Raw genomic sequence first — 24,027 nt, 5'->3', positions numbered from 1 at the left:
AGAGTGAGGCTTTAAAAACTGAAAAAAAAAAAAAACAATTGCAATTTATGACCATGATATAAAATAACCATAATTAAGGGCTTTAGTGTTCTTGGCCCAGCTATGCTTCTAAAGACGAGTCACTTTCATTCTCTGAGGTCTCCTTTTCCTTATCTGTTTACAAAAACACGGAAGTGCAGGGAGGTCTAACCTTTCCAAAAATTTCCATAATAATAAGCATGTGTTGCTTTATAGTAGAAATAATAAAAACTGTTTTACTATTTGAAAAAAATCTTTAAATGTAATTTCTAAGTTTCCATCCAATGCTAAAGCTGTATAAATTTCCATGTGGTCATTTTGAGCTAAATTGCTTTAGCTAGTTCATCAGCCCTCACCCATACCCCACCAAAATATGGCTTCAATAACCACCTATACACCAACAACTTCCAACTTGACATCTTCTGGCCAGCCCCCTCTGAGCTCCAGACTTGCACACAATTGTCTACTCCATATATAGACTTGGGTGTCTCAAAGCACCTCAAATGCTCATACCCAGAACAAGTTTCAGGATTTTCACCCCAAATCTGATTGTCTTCCAGTGACAAGCATCATCACCTAATAAGTATGACAAACCAGGTAAGTTGAGTGGGGCTTGACCCCTCCTGCCTTCTTCACTTTCTATATCCAATCTATCAATTTCATCACTTAATTACTCAAACCATCCACTGGTCTCCATCTCTACCTCCACCACCTAATCCAAACTACCCTGACTTCTCACCTGCACTGGACAACAGACTCTGTGCTGGCCCCCAACACCCTTTCTTGCCCCATATCCATTCTCCATACTACAATTAGTGCTGTCTCAAAATACATAAATGATCATGCCACTCCCTGTTGAAGACTCTCAAATGATTTCCCTATTGTCAACATAATCACAAAATCCTAACTTTTATAGGATGGTCTGCATGGTCTGACCCCTGCCTATCTCATCAACTTCATAATGCAGCCCCTTATTCCTCTCTTGGAGCTCCAGCCACACTGACCTACGTTCTTCAAATGCACGTGCTGCCTCCAACCTCAGGACCTTTGCACCTACCGTTCCACAGCTGCAGAGTGTCTCATTCCATTTTCTTTGCCTGGTCAGTTCCTACTTTTTCTTCAAGTCTCAGCCCAAAAACCACTTTCTCAAGGAATCCTTCCCTGACCCTGACTCACAGGCTGACTCAAGTCTTTCTATGACAAGTTCTCATAGCACCTCATACACTTTCCTCATTACACTTTGTAATGATGAGTGTGCTTATGTGCTTACTATCTTTCTCACCAGATAAGTTTTACAGGGCTATGACTTCTGTTTGTTCATCATTTTATCCCTAACACCTTGCTTAGTGCTTAGCATATAATGGGTTTTCCATAAATATTTCTTTAATGGGGGAATAGAAGTAGGATAAAGTAATGCAGCATTTTTCTCATTATTGCTTTTGCTCAAATGCCTACATATTTGCCTCTTAACTTTATGCTCCTTTGATTACGAAGGTATGATTTGGAACTGCTTCTCAAATTTCATCAATTTTAAAGGAAAAGGGGTACCTACTTATCAAATCAAATTGTTAAGAGTGATAACTTGCCGAGCCGTTTGGCCCGGCCCGAGCCCCCGCCGGGCTGGGAGATGAAGTGTCACTACAGGCGCTGGGGGTGCGCGCAACGCTAGCCAGGGGGAGCTGAAGAAGGCCTATGGGAAGCTGGCCTTGAAATGGCACCCAGATAAAAATCTGGATAATGCCGCAGAAGCAGCTGAACAATTTAAATTAATCCGAGCAGCCCATGATGTGTTTAGTGACCCTCAGGAAAGAGCATGGTATGATAATCATGGAGAGGCCTTACTTAAACGTGGGCTTGATGGAGAGTACCAAGATGACAGCTTAGGCCGGGCGCAGTGGCTCACGCCTGTAATCCTACCACTCTGGGAGGCCAAGGTGGGCGGATTGCTCGAGGTCAGGAGTTCGAATCCAGCCTGAGCAAGAGCAAGACCCCGTCTCTACTATAAATAGAAAGAAATTAATCGACCAACTAAAAATTTATATACAAAAATTAGCCGGGCATGGTGGCGCATGCCTGTAGTCCCAGCTACTGGGGAGGCTGAGGCAGGAGGATCGCTTGAGGCCAGGAGTTTGAGGTTTCTTTGAGCTAGGCTGACGCCACAGCACTCACTCTAGCCTGGGCAACAGAGTGAGACTCTGTCTCAAAAAAAAAAAAAAGAAAGAAAAGATGACAGCTTAGATTTGCTTCACTATTTCACTGTTACCTGTTATTCCAGTTATGCAGATGATGAAAAGGGATTTTATACAGTGTATTGTAATGTTTTTGAGATGATTGCAAAGGAAGAACCAGAATCTGTGTTACAGGAGAATGCTGAGGATCTCCCAGCTTTTGGAGAGCCCCAGAGTGACTATGATACGGTAGTCCATCCGTTCTACGCATACTGGCAGAGTCTCTGCACGCAAAAGAATTTTGCTTGGAAGGAAGAATATGATACACGACAAGCTTCCAACCGCTGGGAAAAAAAACAAGCCATGGAAAAAGAAAACAAAAAGATTTGAGACAAAGCAAGGAAAGAGGAGAATGAGCTCGCCCGGCAGCTGGTAGCTTTCGTTCGTAAAAGAGATATGAGAGTGCAGGCGCATCGGGAACTTGTGGAAGAACAGAATGCAGAGAAGGCGAGGAAAGCGGAAGAGATGCGTTGGCAGCAGCAGCTAAAGCAGGCAAAACTGGCGGAGCAGTGCAGAGAACAGAGTTGGATGACCAAAGAGCTCCGGAAAATGGAGGTGCAGTATGCAAAGGAGTTTGGAGATGGATCAGATGAAAATGAAGTGGAGGAACATGAACTCAAGGATGGACAGGATGGGGACGAGAGTGATAAGGCTGAGTGACAAGGCTGAGCTTTATGATGACTTGTACTGCCCGGCGTGTGACAAATCTTTTAAGACAGAAAAGGCCATGAAGAATCACGAGAAGTCAAAGAAGCATCGGGAAATGGTTGCCTTGTTAAAACAACAGTTGGAAGAGGAGGAAGAAAATTTTTCGGGACCTCAATTTGATGAAAATCCATAGAATGACGATTCTGAGGAAGAAATGGAAGATGCACCAAAACAAAAGCCTTCTAAAAAACAGGAAAAAAAAGAAACAGAAGCCAGCACAGAATTATGATGACAATTTCAATGAAAATCGAACTGGAAAAGGAGTAAAGATTGATTCAAAAGATACTAACTTAAATCAAGACAATGCCAAAGAATTGGAAAATAGTTCCCAAGAAAATGTTAACGTCTCAGAGACCATCGAACCATGTGATGATCCAAGAAGTGAAGCTAAAACTGTTCCTAAACCCAAAGGAAAGAAAACCAAGATATGAAAAAACCTGTCAAAGTACCTGCTGAACCACAGATAGTGAATGATGTTCTTATCAGCTGTACAACCTACCATAGTGAATTTCCATCTCGGAATAAACTTTTTGACCATCTAAAAGGCCACAGGTCATGCAAGAGCACCTTCACATCATCATCTGTAAACAATGTAACAAGTAGTTGAAGCAAGAAGGAAAAAACGTAAAAACAGATAGAAATTCTACCTACGCTTTTTTGTTTTAAACTGTCTCTGGATTTTGAAACCAAAAAACTGAACTGAAATCATCTAAAAAGTCAAAATTTCAGTGATCTGCAATTTATTGCATTGTGGAAGATTGGTTTTTTATCTTGTAAAAGCATTTTTTGTTTAATATATATTTTTTAAACATTTCACTAGTGATTGAATTATACTTTTGCCATCTGAATTGTCCTGAATGTCTCAAAGTAGGTAAATATTGTAAAGTGTGTATTGATTTCTGTTGGCTTACATGGACAGAAATGTATGGGGAGAATTAAATTATTTTAACACATAAAAAAAAGAATGATCACTTGTTATTTCTCTGACAGTTATACAATGTCAAGTAAAATTAACAGTCTTGATAGTCCTTCTGGGAAAAATTATTAGTGGGTCAAGAAAAATGAAAGCTGAGAAATGTTTAGAATACTCTCCAGGAATGAGATATCAGCCCAGAGTATTACGCAGTGGAAAAGTTTTGAATTAGCAGCAGCTTTACTCTTCCAAAACTATTCTAGCCAAGTGTCTCAAATACTTCAATTGTAGACCTTTAATGATGTCCCCAAACCACTCTCTAATCTGGAGACTGCTGGAAAGGGAATGAGGAATGTTTCTGGTTGAGGGGAGGCAGACAAGTACAGCAGTCTAAAGAAAACACATGAACGCTGTTGGGAGAGTAGGACTGAATTTTTCTGGGATTCAGCCTCTGATCAGCTGACCTCCCTATGTGTGTCTTTTTGCAAGTGACTCTTGTAATGCAATCCCCAACTATGAAGATGCATAAGACATGCATTAAGTCTTCAGGACCTTAGGCCCAAGGGACTGTTCCCACTTAACTTATCCTTCCACTGCTCCCCTTCGGCCAGCTCTTCCTCTAGGGAACAAACCTAACACCCAGATTCCAAGCCAGGTCTTTCATAAGCACCAGATTCAATTTATAAAACCCCCAAGTGTTACCTCCTCCAGTGAAAATGCTCAGAGAGACAGTATTTCAGAGGCAAGTCTCGTCCAAATTGCGTGATAAGTCTAACTGAATCCCTGAATTGATTTCCTCTTCCCTCCTGCCTCTATCACGTCCCTGTATCTCTGCACTAAAGGAGAAAATACAGAAATGGGACAAGACAGGAATCAATCACTGAAGCCCGTATTCCCTCTTCACATGACCCACGTCAGCAGCTGCTGTCCTGTCTTCTTCCAGTATGACTTGAATAAAGGCCTCCTCCTTAAGGTAAAGCATCCATCCATCCTAGACCAGAGAGAAATTTGCAAAAGGATGCATCAAAAAAGATGCCTCAGTGGCATGCAGTTGAGCACACAAAAACAAGGCCAGCCATCTGTGCTGTTTAAGATCTCCTCTCCCACCAACCTTTGGGTCCTCAGGAAAAATAGTTCCTATAAGCTCCCAGTACAGAGTGAGGCTCCCAGGAGCTGCTTTTGAAATAAATAATCAAGGAAAAAACCAACTTAGAGTCCCTTTTTGTGAAGCCATCCATGTATGACTGCCCTAACCTACTTAGTTAGCTACATGTGTAAGTCTCACATGCCTTGAACTATCATAGCCCTTTATATAATATATGTAACTCTGTTGTATCACTGATCATAATACATACAATTATTTGTTTACATGTTTATTTACCCCACTGTACTGAGAGGTCTGCTGGGGCCTGGAACCACATTAATGGTCTTTAAAGCTCCATTACATAGTAGAGTAAGTGTCTGTTGAATGAATATGTGAATTAAGAAATGCAGGAATCTGTCAGGATTTGCTAATTAAAACTTTTCTAATATACTAAGATTGCTCAGCCAATTTATTCCTGTTATTTTTTAATGCTTTTCTGTGTTTAGAAGTAATCGTGTTTAATTATGCAATATTAAATATACACAAAAAGTTATAAAGACTAACACAATGAATATTTGCTTTCTTAAGAAGCAAAACATTATCAACATAACTGGAAAGTTCCTTGTATCCTCTCCCTCACCTCCACTCCCACGCAGAGGTAAGCACTATCCCAAATCTGCTGTCTGTAAAGTAACCATTTTAAGGGAAAACATCAGGTGTTTGAAATAAAAAATAAGCATAACCATGTCATTTCTTTAACTTGGCATGAGCAGAGGTTTGCCTTACAGCCAGCAGGGGCGTGGAACCTGCAGCCTGGGGGCCACATGTGGCCTTCTGGATCCTTGACTGCAGCTTTTTGACTGAATCCAAGTTTTACAGAACAAATCCTTCTATTAAAAAGGGTGCAGCAGAGAAAGATGAAGCTTTTCTTGCCTCCTTTGGTGCTTAAAAAAGAACAATCTTGAAAACAGTGAAAACTTTAGAATATGATTGCATATATTAGTTAAAATTACACAAGCTTAACAGTGATTTGATATGGAAATCAAAGGAAATATTTCCAGCCGGTCTGCAAACAAGGAATTTTACTCAGCAAGGTCAGAAAATCTTTTGATTCACATGTTACTATCCCCTAGTAAACAAATATATCCCTTTTAACCCTTTGACCCTCCCTCCGGCGTAATATAGATAATAGTAACAGTGGGGGGAGGAAGGTGTATTCATAGAGGTGCGCTAGAGACCAGGGCTAAACAAAATATTCTGAAGCCAGAGGAACAAGATGAAGATAGTAGGTCCATACCTTAGAAAGGAATGGTGAATATTAACAGGTAAAATAAAGAACTGCAGACTATAGATGAGGATGCTGATGCAAAAAAAAGAAACTATTGCACACAATTCTGTGTATGTGTGGTGGAGTTGGGGGTGGGAAGTCTAGCTGGAACAAGGTGGGGAATGATTAAGCAGCCCAAGATAAATATAAAAGTAAAACAGGATCAGGTCATTTTAAATGAGCTCAAGCCTTAAGAATCAAACAAATTTTACCCCAAGAGGGTGAAAGAATGTCCAGATTTTATCTCTGAACCACTGAGGCTGTCTTTTTTTTTTTTTAATCACAGAAACTTTTCTTGGAAACGAATGAGCTGCAGCAAACTGACACTCAGTGCACGCAGTCAAATGGGCGAGGTGAGGGGGGTACAGGCGGGCGCCAGGAGCCAGCCCAAGACCAGAGCCGATGACCGCTGGGGCCTGCTTGTGGGCCTCAGGCCATTTGTCCTTTGGGCTGGAGTGTGCAGGCCCAGTACAAAATACAAAAGTAAACTCTGTGGTCCAGCCGTCCCTGCCTGTGGCAGTTCATTTGGGCAGGCAGACAGTCACTCTTCCCACCAGGCCCAGTGCTGTCTATCTAGTCCAGCCACAGCATGGGCAGCAGCAGCCTGTGGGGGTGAGTGGACATCCATAGGCTGGAGCCAAACAGCCAGGCCGGTGTGGCCTTGGGCAGCGCTGAGACTGTGGCAGCGCCAGGGTCTGGCCAGCAGCTGGGGAGCCCCTGGGGCCTCTCAGGTGAGCAGGTCTAGGCATTGGTTGAAGCTGGATGAACTGGGGCCTCTGCCCAGCACATACACATCACTGGGACCCTGTCCTGCTTGGTGCTGGTGCCCTCGGCCATGCCCTCACTGCCTCCGCCTTCTTCCTCCACTTCCTCCCCCAGTTCCATTGCCTGCCTCTGAGGGTGTGTAGGTGGAGCCACGACGGCTGAAGAAGACAATTCATTTGAGGCGCTTGCTGTAGAAAAAGTAGTTGAAGGACCAAAGGCTGCCATCCTCCCCAAAGGGGTCTGAGTCTAGGTCTGGGTTAGAGCTATAGATGTCACAATCTGCCAAGCAGATCTCCTCATCCACTGCACTCCATAGCTGCGGCTTCAGGGCCCTGAAGTCCTCTCGCACAGCGGAGAACAGACTGCCATTGACTGCACTCGCCAGCCAACTGAGGCTGGGCTCCGGCTGAACTCCTGGCTGCGGGCTGTGCCGAAGTCACAGTCAGGCCTGAAGGACGCGTTGAGTGTGGCAATCAGGTAGAAGAGGGTCTTGCGGCTGCACTTGTCACTAAGGGGGCCTCGTCCTCACCACCTTGGCTCTTGCTCAGTCTGCTGGGGCTAAGGCCCGAGGTCTGGGGTGGGGAAAGTGCCTCCAGCACGTGGGGCTGGCCCTCCTGGCAGACCTGCTCGACCATGTGTTTGTCGTCTCCTGCCATCTTACAGGAGTAGCTCTCAGTCCTGCCAATGATGTGGGCATCTCCAGTCTCCACAGTCAGCTGCGAATTGATAGTCTCAAAGCTCGAGTTCTCCAACAGCTTCATGTCCTTGGGGGACGGTTCTGTGCTCCAGAGGGGCTAGTGCTGCCTGCCTGGGCTGGGCTGGGCTGACCGGGCCACGCGGGGCTGGGCTGGGCCGGGTCGCTCGGAGTAGATACCGGCGCGCAGGCGGGGCGGACTCCGCGTAGCGCGGGCTCCTCAGGACCCGAGAGCGGCGCCGCGGCCTTCTTTCTCTCAGGCCGCACTGCATCCAGGGAAAGAAGCTCCGCGGCGACGTCCCGTTACTCGCGGCCCTGCCGGCCAGTCCGGGCTGCCGCCACAGCACAGCCTCGCCCCCCTGCACAGCGCCTGCCCTCGCGACCGACCTGCCGCCGCCCGCCACAGAGCGCCCCTGCACAGCACCTGCCCTCGCGACCGACCTGCCGCCGCCCGCCACAGAGCGCCCCTGAGAGGCAGCGAGCGAGCGAGCGAGCCACTTCCGCCTCCCCGGCCGGACGACAACAAGCGTCGCCCCGCCCGGCCCCACGCTTCTGAATGCGAAGCTGTCTTTTGAGGAATGATTTTTTTATAAAGTGACCACTGCCCCAATTTACCAAAAAGGTGGAAAAGATGAATCCCAGAAACACCGGAAAAATGTTAGACTAGTTTATTAAACAATAGGTTTATGAATATATAGAAAATAACATGGTGATCTCCAAAACCGTTGGTACGTCACTAATAATATTACGGAAAATTATTCTCATTTTCTTTTATAATGAAGTATTTGACAAATTCTCCAATAATGTTTCTGGATAACATGATAAAATAGAAGTTTGATGATAATACATTTATATGGATTTAAGCTAGTGGAACTAGAGAGCAGATCAATCGATTGATCATTCAATAATTAGATGGATACAGATACATAGGGAGATTTAAGACCACTCCAAACTCAAACCAATCCATTCTGTTACTATGTTTAATCAGACATTTCTTTGGTTTCCTGTGGACAGACACTGTTAACTGCCTACTACACAGCCAGATAACCTCTTTTCCTCAGTAACAAGACAATGATTTTGTTTAGGCAGTAATATTTCATTTTCCAGGCAATGCATCTTGATTGGTCTAGGCCAACCATAGCAATCCTAAGCCATTTGGCCCAGTGATTGGCCAATGAGATATATAAAGAAAAGTATCCTGGGCACTTCTGGGAAAGATTTTTTTCCCTGAAAGAAGACAGACGTTCAAGGAAAAGGTTCCTTTTGCGCCTACTCCTTTCATTCCTGCTGCAGACAATTTTTACAAGAGAACCTGTGCTTGGAGCCATGGCAGCCATCTTGACACTAGGAAGCCACAAATATGAAGATGAAACTAATCCTCTGAGGATAACAGAGTAGAAAAAAGAAAAGAACCTGGATCCTTAATGACATCATTTATTCACCAAACAAGTCCGAGATTGCATTTCTCCAGGCTTCTTATGAAATAGACAATAAATGTCCTTATGGCTTGAGTCACTATTAGCTGAGGACATTCTGGCTGCTATACTTATCAATACTCAAGGAAGAAGAAAATGACCTAAGGGTTGTCAGTAGGCCAGAAAAGTGTGGTGAGTCTTCTAAAACAGGAGCAAAAAGTCTTGCTCTACAAGACCTTTTTAATGTATTTCTGTATCACATAATTAATGTACCATTAGGGTACCATAGAGGATAGTAGTCCCACTCTGTTGTCTCTCAGTCCAACCCCATTTATTAATAGTAGGCTTTCTTCAGGCCAGGGAATTTCAGGAGGCGCAGGGAAAAGTCAAGCACAGGTAGTAACTAAAATGATGAGGAACATAAACATGGATACATCTGAAGGGAATGGATGAAATACTTTTAGCCTGTGTAATAAAAGACAAAAAGAATTATGATGGCTAATTCAAATATCTGAAGGTTTTTAATGTAGTATAGATAAAAGAACAAAATGTTCTGCCACTTTGCCACAAAATTCCTCCTCCTACATTCTCTATCTTTATAGTTATACCATTCACCCAACTGCCATGATGCCAGAACACTGAGTCTTTTTTTTTTTTGCTAATCTCTCTCCTCACCTAAACCCCACATCTAATAAATTGCAAAGGTTTGGGACTCTATTTTATTAGGGTTTTTCAATCCCCATACTTCCCTTCATTTCTAATGTCACATTGTTGGCCACCGTCATTTCTCATCTGGACCATTGTAATAGCCTACCCTCTCACCAGTACAGCTTCCACAATACCTTCCAAATGACCTCCCTAAAACAACAAATTTGACCAAATTGCTCCCCTACTAAAACTCTTTCAGTGCCCTTTGCTTGTGTTCAGAGTAAAATCCAATATTCTTAACCTTTCATAATTTGGCCCATGTCCATTTTTTATACCCTCATCTCATTACTTTCCCACAAGTACTGTAGGGTTATACCAAACTGTTTGCAGTCTCTTTAAAACATTTCAAACTGTGTCTATGTTCTCATTCTATATCCATGAGAAAAACCCCAACATCTCCTTCAAAATCCTGCTCAAAATTCTCTTCCATCTTTGCAGCCCCTAAAGCTCTCCTCCCTCGGACAGAAAGACTCAGGACCCCAGCATATTGATAAATATATAAAGTATTCCAAAAACCCTGGGCCAGGCAAGAGAACAGGGAGGACATGGGCTGCAGTAAGGAGGACCAGCCGGGAGGCGGGAGAAGCCAGGTCAAAAAGTCAGATAAACACTGTAAATGGGACTTCACTCTCCTGGAACCAGGCAGATAGATAAAATTTGGGTAAAAATCAACAGGATGGAAACAGGAGAAACCAGGAGAGAATCGATATCTGAAATGGACAGTGGGAGCAGACTCTGGATAAATTAGCTGAGTCAATTTGTCGAGGTGGGTGACTATTAACTTGGACATGTATACAGTGGGAGCTATTCAAGGCACCAAGTAATGGATACTTTATTTATACCTATCTTGGTAATTATCTCATTGTATTGAAATTACGTACTACTCTTAGTTTCCCTCTCTGTTCTATAAGCTTGTCTAGGGAAGAGATCATGTATTATTTACCCATAACCCATAATTCCCCAAGCCACCCCAGCCTAGTGTAAAAGTAGGATGAAATTAACAAAGCTAGGATTTTTCTGCCTCTGTCCTTAGACACTCTTTAGAGATCCTCCAAATCCCTTCAAATTCCTTCTAACTCACGAGCCCCCTAGGGTCACTCAGCTAGTCCTCTTGGCCATGTGCTGTCTGCCATTTTCCTCTCTTGTGATCCTGCCACAGCTCAAGAAATAACACTTTCTGTGGCTAATATGTCCCTTTCCTCATGCTGTAGACAGGAGCAGTGCTGTTCACTGAAGCCCCCACATAGATGACTGCTAGAATCCTCTGGAGTCCACCAAGGGAGCTAATGCCCATGCCTTCACCAGGCCAGTTATAGATTCCTGTTGGCCCAGCCCTCCACTCAAGCCTCAGCATTTGTTCTGGACTTTGTCCAGTGAGCTCCAGAAGTAAAAATAACTGAATTCTTCATTGCCATTTGCTTTAGAGAGCAGTATTTCTATAGGCTTATCACTGAAATTTTGGTTAAATGATTTTAAGCCTTATTTGTTGCTCTCTGTCCTCTGAGTGAGAATCAATTCTACAGAAGATTAAACCAAAGGCCAAATGAGTATTAGACATCCTCCCGTCCTCAGAATGGACTTTCTCCCTGAAGGCTTCATGGGCCTTGACTATCTACCTGTAGGATGAAGCCCTCATGCTAACAGATGCCTGACTACTTCTTTCGGTCTGAAATCTTTTCCCGGCCTCTCTGTGTCCCTAGTGTATAGCGCATGCCTGGAACATAAATGTGTGCTCAGTAAATGTTTGCTAAATGAATAAACAAGGAAATGTTCCTCAAAATGAGAATTTAAGATGATTGCATTCCTCAGAAAAAGATATACAGTCAGCCAAAAAAGCACATTAAAAAAATGTTCAACATCATCAGGCATTAGGGAACTGTAAATCAAAACCACAATGAGAAACTCCTTCATATTCACTAGGATAGCTATGATTAAAAAGATGGATAATAACAAGTGCTGACGAGGATGTGGAGAAATCAGAACTCTCAGACATTGCTTGTGGGGATGTAAAATGGTACTCCTGTCGTGGAAACTGTTTAGTAGCTCCTCAAAAAGTCAAACGTCAAACATAGAATTATCATATGACCCATCAATTCAACTCCAAGGTACATACCCAAGAAAACTGAAATCATACATTCACACAAACACTTGCAGCACACAAGTAGTCTGTGGCAACATTATTTATAATAGCCAAAAAGTGGAAACAACCCAAATGTTCATTACCTGATGAATGGGTAGGCAAAATGTGGCATATCCATACAATGGAATTATTCATCTATAAAAAGACATGAAGTTATGCTACAATGAAGAAATGAAGTACATGCTATAACATGGATGAACCTTGAAATCCCATGCTAAATAAAAGAAGCCAGACACACAAGCACATAATATGAAATGAAATGTCGTATATGAAATGTCTGGAATGGGCAAAGCCATAAAGACAGAAAGTAGATTAGTGGTTTTTCAGGAGTTGGGGAAGGAGAAAATGGGAAATGACTCCTAATAAGTACAGAGTTTCTTTTGGGGAGCAATAAATTAATAGTAATAGCTGTTTAACTCTGTGAATATACTAAAAACCACTGGATTGTATTTTTAAAAGGTAAATTTGTGGTATGTGAATTAGACCTCAATTTTTAAATGCCCCCCCAAAATTTAAGACAACTGGGCAGACATTATATCATTACAAATTATAAATTACAAAGTAGATTTTGATCCAACTTTTTGCAGATGTGATTGTTTTATTTATTTACTTTTATTTTCAAAATATTAAGGGGACACTAATGTTTTTATTACATGGATATCTTGTAAAGTACCTATGTCAGAGTATTTGGTGTGCCCACCACCAAAACAGTGTTCAGTGTATCCAATGGGCAAGTTTTTATCCCTTACTCCCTCCACTCTATCCTCTTCTTGGTTTACAATACCTGTTATACCTCTTTGGCCCATGTGTACCCATCAGTTAGCTCCCACTTATTAGTAAGAACATATGGTGTTTGGTTTTCCATTCCTGAGAAACTTCACTTAGGCTAATGGTCTCCAGTTCTATCCAAGTTGCTGCAAAAGACATTGAAATATTCCTTTTTATGGCTAAGTAGTACTCCATGGTATATGTATATCACATTTTCTTTATCCACTCATGAATTTAAAAGCTTCTGCAAAAGGAAATAATCAACAGAGTGAATAGACAACCTACAGAATGGGAGAAAATATTAGCAAACTATGCATCCAACAAAGGACTAATATCCAGAATCTACAAAGAACTCAAATCAGCAAGAAAAATAACAAACAAATCCATCAAAAAGTGAGCAAAAACATGAACAGAAGTTTATCAAAAGAAGATAGACAAATGGCCAACAAATGTGAAAAAATACTCAATATCACTAATCATCAGGAAAATGCAAATTAAAACTATAATGAGATACCACCTTACCCCTATCAGAATGGCCATTACTAAAAAGTCAAAAGCCAATAGATGCTAGTATGGTATGTATGTAAAGAGGAAAAAACACTTATACACTATTGGTGGGACTACAACTTAGCACAGCCCCTACTGAAAACAATATGAAGATTCCTCAAAGAACTAAAAATAGACCTACCGTTCGATCCAGCAATCCTGCCACTGGGTAACTACCCAAAGGAAAATAATTTATTTTATCAAAAAGACACCTGCACTCAAATGTTTATTGCAGAAAAATTCACAATTTCAAAGATGTGGAATCAACCTAAATGCCCATCAATTCACAAGTGGATCAACTTTTAAAAAGTCCTTCTACTTTTAGAAATAGACATGCCCATCTATAGAAATAAATTCTTCATTCAGGTGGTGAGCTGCTTATTTTAGGGACTATTCAAGATAGGTTCAGCAGAGGGGCTACAGAAGGAATTCCTGGGCTGCACTTGAGATGAGACTATCTTATAAATTCCATTTCATGTTAGGCATCTTGCCCTATGCAAAGCAGGCACTCTACTAATAAATAAATAAATGTCAACAAATCCCTGGTGGATAAGTTAACAAACAAATCTTTGCAAAGCATTTATTAAGCCTATCTTTGCACACAAGGCTGAGCTAATCGGCAAATGCCAACCTTTTCACTGAATGCTTACTGTGAGTGGTAGCCAGTGTGTCCCTGGGAGGTGGCAAAGTGAACCCCACATACTCTGCTTTGAGTTTTATCAGCTGTTAGAGAAGTTATTTAGAAGAAAACCAATAATGGCTGATAAATTCCAATTGCCCAGCTGAGTGAACATAAACACTGTGGCCAGCGCTGCTCACAGAGGAGCACCAGTGGCCTCATGTCACCCTGCTGGCGGACAGAGGCTGCTGGAAGGGTACCTGCAGCCCCACGGGAGGAGGCGGAGGGAGGTCTGTGTTCCTTTTCAGATCATGTGGGAACAGGAGACATTATCAGAAGAACAGCATTCCCCAGACAGCAGAATCATGTCCACAAAGTCTGCAGAGGGCACTTTCATTGCAATATTTATAGTACCTAGCTCAGTTCTGGGCAGAGAGTAGGCACGAATTATACTTTTTCTCTCAAAAAAAAGTTTTGTTTTGTTTTGTTTTTGCATTCCCTGCCGCTATGTTATGTGTTGAATATATTGTTCCTAACTCAAGTATCTCAGCTGTTGTCATTATTTGGAGAAAGGTCTTTGCTGATGATCAAGTTAAAATGAGGTAACTAGCATAGGTCCTAATCCAATATGACTGGTGTCCTGATAAGAGGAAATTTGAACGTGGACACGTGCACAGGGAGAATGCCACGTGAAGATGAAGGTAGAGACTGAGATGCAGCAACCGCAAGCCCAGGAACACCAAAGATGTTCCCGGCAAGCAGACCACCAGAAGCTAGGAGAGGGCCTATAATAAATGCTCCCTCACAGCCCCAGTGGGAACCAACCCTGCCAACTCTTTGCTCTCTGACTTCCGGCTTCCAGAACTGGAGATGATAAATTTCTGTTGTTTAAACAACCCAGTATGAGTGCAAGATCATGTTCTCTCTGTGAGTACAGTCTGTGTCCTCATCTGTGGCAAATGAAAGGGGCTGGAATGTCATGATTCCTCCCACCCCCATTCTTTTTTTATGATATGTCATTCATCTTTAGCAGAGTGGCAGCAAACTGTCCTTACAATGGCAGTTCCATGAAGTTAAGCATGATTTTGGATAAGTGAGCCCCAAGAGCTCAATAAACAAATACGAACAGATGTTCCAAATTGGGGAGGAATCTGACAATAGAAGAAGAGGGAATAATGTTGCCAGACTGACATTTCATACCCAAGGCCCTGTCTGAGCGCCAAGTCACCAGTACACCTGCTGCAGGAGCAGCATTTTGATATGATTTAATAGACTCTGTAATGAGTTCAAAAGTGCAGCATGCACATAACTTCATTCTAAGGCCTGTAAATTACAGTGATCTTCTAATGAGGAATAATAAGTTGCATTTGCAGCCTGTGCTTAGGAAGGCACAAGCAGTGCAACTCTCTGGCTCAGGGACAAAAGCCCACCCTCTCTCTCCTTCCGTGCTAGGAGGCGGCCAGCAACCCAGAGAACAGCACTCCTAGCCTCACTGCACCCAAGCTCCTGGCCGCAAAACCAGGTACCGTGGGTCTACAGAGCCGGGAGTATTCCAGCCAGTACCACTGAAATACTACCCGCCCTACACCAAAATCAGCCTCAGTGTCTGCTAAAGGCGGGTGTAGAGCAAGACGCTAAACAGAGAATGCGGAACTGTATCCCCTAGGGAGAAAAAAAGTCTTGCACCCAACCATATAAAGGCTATTTCAGGCCTGGCATGGTGGCTTACGCCTGTAATCCTAGCTCTCTGGGAGGCCGAGGCCGGCGGATTGCTCAAGGGCAGGAGTTCAAAACCAGCCTGAGCAAGAGTGAGACCCCGTCTCTACATTAAATAGAAAGAAATTAATTGGCCAACTAACATATACATAGAAAAAATTAGCTGGGCATGGTGGTGCATGCATGTAGTCCCAGCTACTGGGGAGGCTGAGGCAGGAGGATCGGTTGAGCCCAGGAGTTTGAGGTTGCTGTGAGCTAGGCTGATGCCACGGCACTCACTCTAGCCTGGGCAACAAACAGGCTAGAATGAGGCTATTTTGAGACTCTGTCTCAAAAATAAAATAAAATAAAATAAAATAAAATAAAATAAAGGCTATTTCAGAGAAGACAAATGTAATTCAATAAGTGTACAGCTTTAAGACAAGAAAATTCTTTTGTGTGCTTCAGCAGAGCTCAGTCAAGCTGTTAGATCATCCTTGAGTAGCTACTCTGTGCCAAACATTGTACAAGGTACTGACATAGGGAGTGGATGAGACGGACACAGCTGCTACCTGTGGAGATACAGCAGTGGGCAAGAGACCAGGCTTGGGGGCAGACCCAGCCAGAGTCCCTTCTCCATCTCGATTCTGTCATTTCTAAACTGGGTGATGCTGCAGAGGTTGCGTGACCTCCCTGAGCCTCAGCCTCCTCATCTGTAAAACAGAGCTAGTACTACGTCCCATGCCGCATTCTTTCTATGAAGCTTTCAGTACTGAGCATAGTAAGCACTTGAAAATGGTAGCTGTTTTTACTATATGTTAATATATAAATGCTGATAAACATATCCTAGTAGATTTATCTTCCAATGTCTTTCATGAGCATATATTCTGCCTTCCCAGCCAGAGGCAAATATTCATGAGGACAGAAACCATGTCTTCCTTCTCATTTGTAACCTCCAACTGCTTGTGGCTGCCTACAGCGATGGCTGCCTTGCTGTCCTACTCCAGTGTTTACGACCATCTATTAAAAAAATGCCAGAAAATTGCATGATCGAGAATTATAGATTATAAAGCTGCTCAGAAAGAATTAATGGAGTGACATTAGAAGCAAGACTTGTGAACTCATGATTGTCATGATTGTGGTATCTTTTTTTATTTTTTCTGAGACAGAGTCTCACTCTGTTGCCTGGGCTAGATTGCTGTGGCATCAGCCTAGCTCACAGCAACCTCAAACTCCCGGGCTCAAGCAATCCTACTGCTTCAGCCTCCCGAGTAGCTGGGACTATAGGCATGTGCCACCATGCCCGGCTAATTTTTTCTATATGCATTTTTAGTTGTCCAATTAATTTCTTTCTATTTATAGTAGAGTCGGGGTCTTACTCTTGCTCAGGCTGGTTTCAAACTCCTGACCTTGAGCCATCTGCCCACCTCGGCCTCCCAGAGTGCTAGGATTTACCGCCCCTGGCCAATTGTGGTATCTTGCTGCATTCTCAAAACAGAAAGCTTAAAGCTCTGCTCTCCCTCATTAATGAAAACCAACACAAACTTGGAGCGACACATTCTCTGGCCCCAGAAGCAATGAAAAGATTATTAAATTTATAGAACGCCTTGCCATTGTGTAAACTCACATAGTATGTGTATGTTCCTATAGAATACTACAGTTTTGAAATCTACAGAGATTCACCCTGCTCCTGAATCATATAAACTATTTTTCAAGCAATTTCCTCATCCTGAGATGAGAAAATAAACTCTTTCTTCTGAGAGAGCAACAGCTTTCCTACGAAACCAAATGTTCTCCAGGACAAAAATTGTTTGCCTTCCAAAGAAGACACTATTTTCTCTCTTCGCCAGCAAGAGCTAGAACCTGCTACTTTTAACTCATAAGGTATGCCTACGCTAAAATGGTTCAAGACTGTTTTCATACATTGTTCAGATATTTCAAGAGCTTATAAGAATATACTTTAAAATATAATCAAAGAGTTGCATGGAATATGTCATTCCATGTTTTATCCCCTCAAAAGTGACACAGATGTCTTCTTAAGAAACAATAGGAATAAATCTGTGATAAAATTTAATAAATTCCTTTGGCTTATAAAAGGAGGTATTTAATGATAAAGGGGAGGTTATATTTGACAAGGGAACAAAAGATCATTAAATGCTTCCAAGGAAGTCATTGAACATAGAAGAAATGGTCACACACATTCAGCCCTTTCAGAGACTCAGAGCTGTCCTCAGATGCTCCTTAAAGAACTGGCGAGGCAGACAATGGCTTTGTTGGAAGCAGACTCTCCGGAACCTGGCCATGTTCCTAACTCTTGCTTCGTTCATCAGCCCTCCGCAGCTCTGCTTGCTCAATGGGCAGGCCCGTGTACATACCCCCAGGGCCCACCCTTTCCGGACTTCAGCCGGCTTCCTCCTCCCTTGAGTAGCTAAGAGACCTGCAGTGGCTTGTCCCAGCCTCCCCACACCTGGGCTCTGCCTTCAGGGGCAGCCCTGACAAGGTTGGGCCATGACCCAGAAAGGCTGCTGCAGACGGCCACCTGCTTGTTCTGAATGATTTCATCTGCTTGAGACAACTGGCATGGATGATACCTTGAGGCTTCCAGTTCTGATTCTAACAATTTATGAATAAATCTTCCCAGGAGAGCTGGATGGAGAAATGCCCTATCCACTTAAAACCTAAACCAAGAAAAGACGGCCGGTGGTAACATAATTTAACATCAGTCCAGACCTATTGTCAGCAAACTAACGGGCTGGCGTAGACCTTTCCAAAATGAAAATGCAGGTTTTTAATGGCATGGATGTGTGATAAATTGGGGCTGGGGGGAGAATGGGGTGAGATGAGCATCTTTATCTTAGCATAACTAAAAGCAGATTATCCCTCACCTCTGAGGTTTGAATCAAAGGGAAAGAAAGCCGGGGAAAGCAATTAAGACGGCTTAATAAGGGTCTGAGAAGGTTTTGCTCCGAGTGATAATAACACAGCTTGGGCAGAGGCAAGCAGGAAGAACGACTCAATCCTATTTAGTACATCTGAAGCCAGATCCGCATGTGGAACTGAACACTGGTCATTTGTATTTGGATAATTCACCAGTTGCCACTAAGAAATTACCCCAGGGAATGCTTTCTGGGAAGGAAATGGGGGAGGGGAGAGCAGAGGACAGGCTGTGTCCTCTCACCTTATTGTTCAGAGCTTGGACTCATTTGCATAGCCCTCTGAGGATGAAGGCTTTTCTGCCATTTGGTAGATTGCCATCAAATTTCAAGTGACATGATGCACGGAGATTTATGCACCGTGAAGCAGATACTGCAGGGGCTTGGTGTATTTGTGTTTCATTTCCAGTTAAACAATACACAGGGGGCTGTCACACTAACAAGGTTTATAATGATTGACTTGTTCAGCTGTATCGAGACCTTTACTTCAATAGAGCAGAAGCCTCAATAAACAGGAAATTTATATTTGAACAGATGTCTGTCTAGAGGGGCGGGACCATATTTCTGCCTCACTCGGTGCAGAGTGAATCATATCCACACCCCTCCAAGGCACAGGGCATAGCTAAATTCTGGACAATTTGCAGGATCCCTGGGTCACTAGCATCTTACTTTTATAAAATCCCATAAAATGTGTGCCTAAGTCCTAAAAAGAACTATCAGGCATAATTCAATACTTGGCTGTGCTCATTTTTAAACATGAATTCATGATTTTTAAAAATGCAAGCATCACATCAGAACCAAAAAAAAGGCAGTTTTATCTCTGTGATTTGGAGCAACTTAATTCCCTGAGCCTCAATTTTCTCACCTCTAAAGTAGAAATAGTAAAACCCAGTGTTAAGAGGTTGTCATGAGAATTCAATGAGAAAAAGTCTATAAAAGCCTAGCACAGAGTTGCTATCCAATAAATATTTGTTTAACAAAACACACATAGATGATAAAAATGATCTTCTAGGCTTGCCTGATCTCCCCTTTGGCAGATGAATTCATATTATTAGTACTTGTGACGAATTAAGGATAGTAAGAGCAATCTGGAACAGAGCGGTGCAGGAATGCAGGACTCGGAGAGGAGAGAATGCTTCTCTAGAACCTGGTCCATGGAGCGAGCCGGACAGATAGGGCAAGTATGGCCACTGCCAGGGCCTGATGCCCTGAGGAACCAGATAAAACTTGCTAGGAAGTATTAAGATAGGAAAGCATTGAAGGAACACGAAGAGAACAATTTATTCTTGGATTCAAAAATACCTAGATACATATTGAATGAATGAGTGAGTGAGTGAACGAACAAATGAACAAACATACCCCTATATAACCATTTCCAGATGGTCCAGGGTATTTTAATGAACCATTTATGTATTCAGAATATATTACTGAGCCCACACCATGTGCCAGACCGTGCTAGGCACTGCTAAAGAGAGGTGGGAAGGCAGACACTGTCCTTCCTTCTTAGAGTTCACCGTCTAGCGGGGAGACAGAGTCGCAAATAATCACGTAAATGAAGGTATGAATCGTGATAGGTGCTATGATGGGAAGGCAGAGAATGCTGTGGAAGTATTTATGCCCTGGGAGACTACTTTCTGAGCACTGAGGTATGTGTAGAAGTTAGCCAGGGGAAGAGTAGGGAAAGAGTGTTAGGCAGAGGGAACAGCAGATTCTCAGAACTGGAAAGAGGCTGCAGTAATTGGAACAGTGTAAGCAAAGAAAAGATGGACAAGTGTTGTCAGGAACCAAATCTGGCAGAGTCTAATTGGCTGTGTTATTTACTTTGTATTTTACTCTGAATGCAATGGGAAACAAAAACCTGATCACATTTTTTGCTTTTTAAAAAATCATTCTGGCTACGGTGCACTAAATAAATCAAAAATGTATAAAAGTAGATGTGGGGAGACTATTAAGAAGCTATTGCAGCAACCCCAACAAGAGATGATATTGACTTACACTAGGGTATGGAGATGGATTTAATACATATTTTTAAAGAAGAACTGACAAACTTGCAATTCAAATGTCTGTGGCCTGGGGAACACAACAGGGTAGACAGTGATTCTACCTACTGAATGGACTAGGGAGTGGAGGAGGGGCCAACAGGAAAAGATCAAGATTTTAATTTTGGACAATCCAAGTTTAAAATGTCCGCAACCACCAAAGTGGATGCATCTAGAATGCAGTCATAGATAAATGTCTAGAGCCGAAAAGAGAAGTCAGAGCTAAAACTACACCCTGGGAAGTCACGGGCTCATATGCAAAATCAGCAAACCCACAGCAGGGGCTAAAGATTGCCCAGGGAAAGTGTAGAGCAGGAAGAGAAGAGGGCTCAGCCTCCCAGGAGATCAAGGAGACTTGTGGGGGAAGCCATGGGATGGGAGGAAAACCGAGAGTGCTTGGTGCCCAGGAAGTCAAGAGGAGAAATCATTTCAACAAAGGAACGTTGGAGGCTGCTGCGAATGAAGTAAAATGAGAGCTGAAATGAGCCGTTGGATTTCAAACACAAGTAACATTAGTAAGTACTGATGTAAGGGAGTTGGAGGACAGAAGCCAGGCTGGAGAGGGTCGAAAACACAGAAGGAAGGAAGAACCATGGTGTGAGCAGACCAGGCTTTGGCGAGGTGTGGCTGTGGAAACACAGTCACGGGAGAAATACCAGGGCTCAAAGGAGGAGGGTGGCCATGGTTGTCCATGGCGGCCATGTTGCTGTCATTGTGATTGTTCTTGGTGGTGTAAGATACTGGGCTATAAAGACAATCAATGGACACCTCCCAGCTTCTGTTTACTGCTTGTTTGCTAACCGCAAGGCATTTTGAGTACATTATGGGATGCAGAAGAAAAAGACGAAGAACACAGAAACCGGAGTCTCTCAGCTAAGACCCAGAACAGGTTAGAGCCTATCAGGGGCAGGATGAAGTAAAAAGTCACAGTGGGGGCGGATGCATGACCAGTGTATAAACAACTGAGTTACAAAAAGGAGACTAACACACGAAGGAGGGTCCCTGCCCGGAGAAGAGGCCACTGTGCTGGCACTCTGGGGACTCAAACCCTAGCTCGAGCTAGACAATAAAACTCCTTTTGATAATTACAGCCTCAGTGACTCTGTCTCTCTGTCCTGCGGCCTTATAAATCTCGAATATAACAGTGGGAGATACTACAACATGTTTTAATATTGATCAGACAGATCCAGATAGATGGAAAAGGCTAGAGGAATGGGATTCCAAACACACATGGAGCAGCAGGCCTTGGAGAAGAGGAGGGGCATGTCCCCCTAGTGACTGTTGTGAAAGGGGGGCATAGCTCGTGTGAAGGAAACAGAGGGGCACTTCCATCTGAGAGCTTCTACCTCGACTTTTGAAGCAAGGTCATGTTCTGAGATCAAAGGAGAGTGAGGAGTTTTAAGGAGAATGAGAAGGTATGGAGTAGCCCTTGAGGAGAGTTAAGATGGAGATCACTATACTATGTTTGCCTTGCCACGGGAGAAACCAAGCAGGTTTGGTTACTGTGAACACACTGTGTTACCATCTGCCACGCTAAGCCATTCAAGAGCAGACCTGGAGAAGGTTGGTGGCTGGGTTCATCCAGAACCGCGGTTTTGTCAGGTGGGCAAGACAGAAAGACAAGGAAATATGGTCATGATGAACGATGACGTCTAAGCTGGACAAAGGGAGTGTGGACGCAAGAGGGGCTGACGGGGAGGGAAAGTGGAAGGGCAGACACACTGGAGACGGAGGTGGAGTGTGAGTAGGGGCAGGAAGTGTGGCAGGTGGCTCTCAGGTGTGCCCTCCAGAGGTGCTGCAGACGTGGCAGCCTCCCCTGTGACCGCCGCCAGAGCCACGGGAGAGGGCTGCTAGACCCAAGAGGAGAGGAGGAATTCCTTGTAGGTGAAGTGCTCAAAACCTGGAAAGGTGGAATATTGAATAGATTTAGATAGTCATGCCAACTAGAATAAGGACCGAAGTTGAAGTGGACAGGAAGACTGAGAGCTAAAAGTCTTCAGTGAGAAAGAGAAAGTACCACAGAGACTTACTTACCAAACGGTAAGAAAATCATAGTGAAGAGTGGGAGAAAAGGGTCACTGAGATGGGTTGAACTTCAAAGGACTGAAATTTTTATTAAAGGAAAGGGCAGTTACATCTAAAAGCGTCATGAGGGAGGAAGGAAGACCCCCTACCCCACTGTCCAACCCTTAGACAAATCAAATGTAGTGAAACAACCTCTACTCAAAAACACCACCTCAAGAAGTATAACAATAATGATAATAATAATCACAAATTTTTGAGTGCCAACCCCGTGCTAAGAACTTTTTATGTGTTACTTTACAAAAACCATTATTGTTCCCATTTTACAGATGAGGAACCTGAAGCTTGAACAGAGATAAAGTAACTTGCATTAGTTGTATGTCTAGTAAATGGCAAAGCTAAAGCCACAACCTGAAGAAAAAATTACAGTAACTGAAATGTTCTCGAGGGCTTGTTATACTGACAGGATGTAATGCATCTTTTATACCCAGAGAGATCTTGGAGCAGCCATTATACCTTGAACTAACAATGGAGTAGTGAAAGTGATTGCCACATCCAGGTGAAGGCAATCATATTCTGTATCCCTAAGGAAAGAACCAGCCGTGTCCCCTGCCCCCTTCCCCTTCCCATCACTCTCTTCCTACAGTAATGACTCATGAAAGTTGCATCACATTAGTGTTTGTCTACCCTGAGTCTAACATAGTGCCTGACCCATAGTAGCTGCTCGGTAGATATTTGTTGGTCGGGTGCGGTGGCTCACGCCTGTGATCCTGGCACTCTGGGAGGCTGAGGTGGGAGGATAGCTTGAGGTCAGGAGTTTGAGACCAGCCTGAGCAAGAGTGAGACCCATCTCTACTAAAAATAGAAAAAAATTAGCCTGGTGTAGTGGTGCGTGCCTATAGTCCCAGCTACTCCAGAGGCTGAGGCAGAAGGATCACTTGAGCCCAGGAGTTTGAGCTTGCTGCAAGCTAGGCTGGCTGACTCCATGGCACTCTAGCCTGGGCAACAGACTCAATCTCAAAAAATAATAATAATAATAATAATAATAGATATTTATTGAACTGGAACAAGGAAAAGGAAAACGTCCAGGCTAAACCATCGAACTGACCTTCCCTCACTTGGTGAGACAAGCAGCAGAGAGAAGGGATGAAGTGGAGTCTCTTATTCTCATTTTCCTGCCTCTCAAGAAAGAGTCAGAACCACGGTCACTTTATTTTATTTACATAATAGTAAGGTGACAAAGCAGACACTCTGGCCTGTCAAGGATGGTCTGGGTTTTAAGGGAAACCTCCGGTCTAGAGAGAGCGAAGCAACTTCACACTGGCGTGGAATCCTCCAGTTCCAAGGGTTTGCTCTTCTTATCTTCCCAGGGCACAAAGACAGAGGAAAACTGGTTCTCCCTTAC

The 24,027-nt window shown here is 43.3% G+C and overlaps 1 long non-coding RNA gene and 2 pseudogenes across 1 annotated transcript in view; 2 read left to right on the top strand and 1 right to left on the bottom strand.

Annotated features, from left to right (window-relative positions):
- LOC142861627 (uncharacterized) overlaps positions 1–24,027 on the top strand; it is a 355,037-nt gene that overhangs the window by 22,580 nt on the left and 308,430 nt on the right. The gene's annotated exons all lie outside the window — the stretch shown is intronic.
- LOC105860867 (dnaJ homolog subfamily C member 21-like) lies at positions 1,646–3,513 on the top strand (annotated as a pseudogene).
- Positions 6,456–7,857, bottom strand: LOC105860871 (repressor of RNA polymerase III transcription MAF1 homolog pseudogene; annotated as a pseudogene).

Source organism: Microcebus murinus, chromosome 17 (genome assembly GCF_040939455.1).
Source record: "Microcebus murinus isolate Inina chromosome 17, M.murinus_Inina_mat1.0, whole genome shotgun sequence".
Lineage (NCBI taxonomy): Eukaryota > Metazoa > Chordata > Mammalia > Primates > Cheirogaleidae > Microcebus > Microcebus murinus.
Note: the sequence above shows the minus strand (reverse complement) of the source record. Positions and strands in the feature narration are given on the sequence as shown.